This window comes from Pteropus vampyrus, unplaced genomic scaffold, assembly GCF_000151845.1.
Source record: "Pteropus vampyrus isolate Shadow unplaced genomic scaffold, Pvam_2.0 Scaffold72, whole genome shotgun sequence".
In the NCBI taxonomy this organism is placed as follows: Eukaryota; Metazoa; Chordata; class Mammalia; order Chiroptera; family Pteropodidae; genus Pteropus; species Pteropus vampyrus.
The window spans coordinates 440,812-445,710 of NW_011888853.1; the positions used below are offsets into that span (position 1 = coordinate 440,812).

At 63.6% G+C, this 4,899-nt stretch overlaps 1 protein-coding gene across 1 annotated transcript in view; it reads right to left on the reverse strand.

Annotated features, from left to right (window-relative positions):
- CDC42EP4 (CDC42 effector protein 4) overlaps positions 1-3,148 on the reverse strand; it is a 20,533-nt gene extending 17,385 nt beyond the window's left edge. The window contains exon 1 of the mRNA XM_011361879.2: positions 2,992-3,148. The gene's annotated coding sequence lies outside the window, so the exon portion shown is untranslated. The remainder of the gene's footprint in view (positions 1-2,991) is intronic.
- Positions 3,149-4,899: the final 1,751 nt, after the last annotated feature.

The window sequence follows — 4,899 nt, forward strand, 5'->3', positions numbered from 1 at the left end:
AGGAATGTGGGAAACTGATGGCGAAGCTTCCGTCTCAACATACTGCAGGCAGAGAAGGGCCATGTCCAGCCCGAACCAGTCCCTTCCAGCACGGCCATCTAGCTCCCTGGGCTGTCCTCCCGAAAGCACGTCCTGGCCAGAGCGGGCCTTTGGGGTCCTCTGCCAGCAGCTCTGAAGTTTGGTTCCTTTTCCCAAAGTCCAGGAAAAGCGTCAGGTACACAGGTCAGGAGACTAAGCTGCGGGTGAGCTCCCTCGGCTCCGGGCCAGGTTGCTCAACCCCTCTCTCTCCTTCCCTGCCCCCAGCCTTATCTCTGGCATCACCCAGATCCTGTTTCTCCCAGGGCCAGACTCCCCCCACCCCCACAGGGGACAAGCTCCTCTGGGCCTGTGGAAACATCCTGCCAAAGACAACTGGGCTCACTGCCCAACAGCAACGCTGGGTGCTCTGGCCTCTGAGGCCCCTACTCCTAACCAATCCAAAGCAGGGGTGGGGCGAGACCACTTTGCCTACCACACCTGGGCACAGCCTGCCCAGGCCACAGAAAATCAACCAAGAGCTCCAAGGGTGGAGGAGGCTGGACTCCCTGAACCCCAGCCAGCTCGAGGTCTTTCTGGGAGAGCTCCTGACTTGCCAAGGAGGGTCTAAGACCCCCCTCCCCCAACACACACACACACACACACACACACACACACACACACACACACACACACACAGGTCGCTATTTGCTCACCCCCCTCACCGCCCCATTTTGTAGAGGAGACTCATCTGCTTGTGGCTCCTTGGTCTACATACAGCCCTGGTTGGGTCTGCACATCAGCCTGGGATGAGCTTCAGTGGGTGGGTGTAAGAAAGAAATGAGCGGGAGAAAGCAGAAACCCCCAGAAAACGGAAGGAATGCTCCAAGGAGAGGCCTGAGCTCGGGAGGGTCATGCGAGCACTCGGCCATCAGTGAGCTGGGGCCACGAACTCAGGGGGACACCAGAGCGGCTACAACTCCCCGCAAACCGCCGCCTCCTGGAAGCAGGCTCACTTTATCACACTAACCCTCTCCCATGCCCCGCGGCGGTCACCCGGATCCCAGGGGTGTCTCCCACGATTCCCTGAACTCTGTGGGCAGCAGCAGCTGGCCTCGGGGAGTGGAGAGGCGAAGTCCAAGTTGGGAGCAGATAAACCACTCATCTGCTGGCCGCCTGGCCGATCGCACAGCACAGCTGATAAAAGCTGGAGCCCACATGGCACCCCACCCTCACTGCAGGGTGCGAGCTCCCACACAGAAACAGCCTCACAGGTGGCCAGGCGATGCACCCGGAGCCCCGGGGCTACTCACAGGTCTGGCTGGGCCCAGCCCTGGGCCAGCAACCCCCCCCCCATCCCATTTCTGGGGAAAATCTACAGCGTGGCTCCCCCTTTCTTTGTGCCCTGTTCTTTGTTCTCTTAAAATTCAGTCCACCCTGCCGATGGCCCCCTCCTCCAGCCCAGCCTCGGAAAGGGGCGGAGGCCTGGGGCAAAGAAGACCCGGCAAAGAAGTTGCATTGCGGAGACCGTCCGGAACGGGGCCCCTCATTGTTTACGCTGGCTGGACGGGACGCGTTCTCTGGTCCAAATGGCCGCAGGAGCCGGGGGCTCAGACGCCGGGGCAAAGAACTTGCACCATGGACGCGGCCGAAGGCCGTGGGAGCCGGTCAGATTGCAAGGGGTGACAACAAGAGAAGCAGCAGCATTGTATTTCCCTTCCATTCTCCCGGGGAGAGAGAGAAAACTTCCATAGCCCAGGCTGCAGGGCCTCATAGGGAAACACAGGGAATCTGGTTTGAGTTAGCGAGGGCACCCCTCCCCCGTCTCACTCACACACACGCACGCACGCACACATGCACACACGCACGCGCACACTCTCACACACACACATTCACACTCACACACGCACGCACGCGCGCGCACACACACAAGCCGGGCTCGGGCTCCGTCCTCAGCCCTCCGGCCCCCGCTCGGTTCCGGCCCAGCTCTCCCAGCCGGGCGGTCACAGGCGGCAGCCCCACCCGTAGGCAGCCAGCGAGGAACGCACCGAGGGCAGGGGGCAGGGGGCAGGGGGCACTTTTGTACCCCCGGCGGGGGGCGCTCCAAGGAGGGGGCGGAGCCAGAAACTGCACATCGCGGCTCCGCCTCCCCAAGCTGGAGATTAAATCATTAACCAGCCGCTCCCGGCCCGCGGCCGAGCACGCAGCGCTTTGCCCGGGGCGCGGCCGGAGCGCGGGTCCGGCGCGTGGCCCGCTCCCAGGCCCCAGAGGGACGCTGCGCTGCGCCCCGGTCCTCCGAGGCGGCGGGCGAAACAGGAGCCCGGCGGGGACGGAGGGGACGGAGGGGGCGGGGGCGGGCGCTATTTGTCCCCTCGGCCATTCCCTCCCAGGCAGCTCCTTCCCTCGCTTTCCGGCCCGGCGACACTGGGTGGCGTGCGCTGCAGTGTGTGTACGAGAGCGAGAGCGCGCGCACACGCCTCCGCCACTACAGGCGAATAATCCGGTTCTGATCCACGGAGAACTCCGTGCGCACACACGCCCCCCTCCGGGAGGCCGCGGGCGGCGCACCGCCGACGGCTGACCCTGCCCGCAGCGACGCACACCCCGCTCCCGGGCAGGGGCGGGCCTTCAAAGCCGGGCCCCCCACGCCACCCCACCCTCGTCCCCATCCCCGCCCCCACCCCAGCGGCGCCCTGGCCCAGGCCGGGGAACCCGTCAGGGGAGTGGAAATCGAGTCGCCGTGAGGCTTCGTCCGGCTCTCTGCCGCCCCCCGCGCCCCCAAAGCCCGCTCCGCTCCGACGCCGGGGGCGCGGCTCCAGTCCCTGCCCCGGCTCGGCCACCCGCGGGCGGGCGCGGCGGGAAGCGGCGGCTCCCCACGGCCCCCATCGCGGCTGTTTCAATCCTTTCCGCCCCGAGGGGGGGGGGCTCGAGCACCCCCGGGCCTCGCAGCGCTCAGGTGCTGTCGCGGTCACCTACCTTGGTCCCCAGAGACGCGAGCGCCGCGCGGGCACCGCTGCGCTCTCAGAGGCTGGGTGGGCTCCGCGCGCGGCCGGGGCAGTCGGCCCATGTCAGCACCGGCGCTGGTTTCGCTCTGGCTCCGGCTCCCAGGGCTGTCGCCGTGCGGACACTCCCCTTCCAGGCTCCGCCCGCGCCCTCCCCCCGCACCCCGCTGCGCTGATGTCACGGCGCCGCGGCAGCCAATGGCGGTGGGGAACCTCCGCCCGGCCGCTCGGCCTCCACCGTTCAAATCTGGGAGCCTGAGACTTTCAGAGCTCCGGGTGGGGCGGCCCAAGCCAGGAGCCTGGCCGCGACCCGGACCGGTGGTGTCCTGGGGCACCTCCGCAGCGCAGCGCTGGGGCCCGGATCCCCCAAGTGCAGCCGCAGGGCCTGGGGAGCGACTCCCCCGCAAACACCCCCCCCCGAGGCTTCTCTCATTCAGAGCAGTGACCAGACACGGATAACCCCCGCCTCCTCCCTCCCGGACTCGGTACCGACGGGAGATGGGAGCCCGAGGCGACGGTCGGCGCCGCCAGGAACGTCATTCCATCCCAGACTTAATGGAGACGAGAGGGGCGGGGAGGAGCGGGCCCCGAGGCCAGCCGCGGACTGGGTGCGAGGAGGGTTTCTGCAGCTAACCTGTCTTTGATCGTCCCGCTTTCTGGTCAGTGCCCTTTGCCCGAGTGACCGCAGAGTCTAATTCTGCTCCACGGGAACCTCAAGGGGTGAAGTCCTGAGTGCTGGGGCCTTTGAATAGCAGGCCTTGGGTTTGATTCTTTTCAGAGCGAAGTGCCCACTCGTAAGTGATCGTCACCAATCAATGCCAGCCGTGAAATGTCCCGCAGGAGAGTGGACACGGCACGAAGTCCAAGTTCCCTCACTCTTAGCCGCTCCCTTGCCTGGGTGTTCAAGAAAGCGGGGTGGAGGTAGTGGAGGCTTCAGACTCCCTCCCACCAAAGCGGCCTCGGATGGAACCCCTCAGTGGGTCCCTTTTCAGCTGGCACTGTCTCCTCATTGCTGCCAGCTGTAACCTTCCCCGCGCCCCTCCCGCTTACCTGTGTCCCAGGTCCCTTCGCTCCTGAAATCTCAGCTCAAATTTTATCTGTCCCAAGAACACTTGGGGGATTCTCCAGTCTTAGGCACCTCCCCCCTAGGCCCATCTCTTTTCTTCCTTTTAAAACAAAGGATTTCATCTTTGGGGCTAGCTGATGGTAATCAGTCCTTTTTACAGGTGCCTGGGGGTCGGGTGCATTTCTAGGTAGATAACATATCAATGAAGCTCACCTGCAGGAAGGACAAAGTCTTTTGTCTGTGATTGTTCTGCCCTGATGGAAATTAAATGCTCTGCCTTTGAGGCTCCTTCCACAAACACTTAAACGTTCACTGAGGTGTGCCTGTGCGGACAAAGCTGTGAAACACCCAATCTTGCCCTCAAGAGGCCCAGGGTGGACCCAGGCTGCCCAGGAAAGAAGCTCAGACCCTTCGCCACACTGCTCCCCAGTGCATGGCCAGTATTCCCTGATGCTGGGAATCCCAGGCCTGGGGATTTCGGGTGGACTCTGCCTCCTGAGTAAGAAGTTTTGCTTCGACCTTTCAGATCAGAGCTGTCTACAGAAAACCAGAGGAAAGTAAAACAAAACACAACAAAAATATGAAGCTTCAATACCTACCTTGAAATTTCCGGCAAGCTCTAAGCCCCTAATCCTTGGAGAGGATTTCAGATCTTAACTGCTCCTTTGGTGTAACCTGTCCTATAAGCCAGGGGTCCACGGCCTTGTTAGGACTCCTTCCCCCCCACCCCACCCCCGACCGCACAGCAGGAGGTGAGCGCGGCCAGCATGCGAAGCTTCATCTGCATCTGCATTTGCAGCCGCTCCCCAGCGCCAG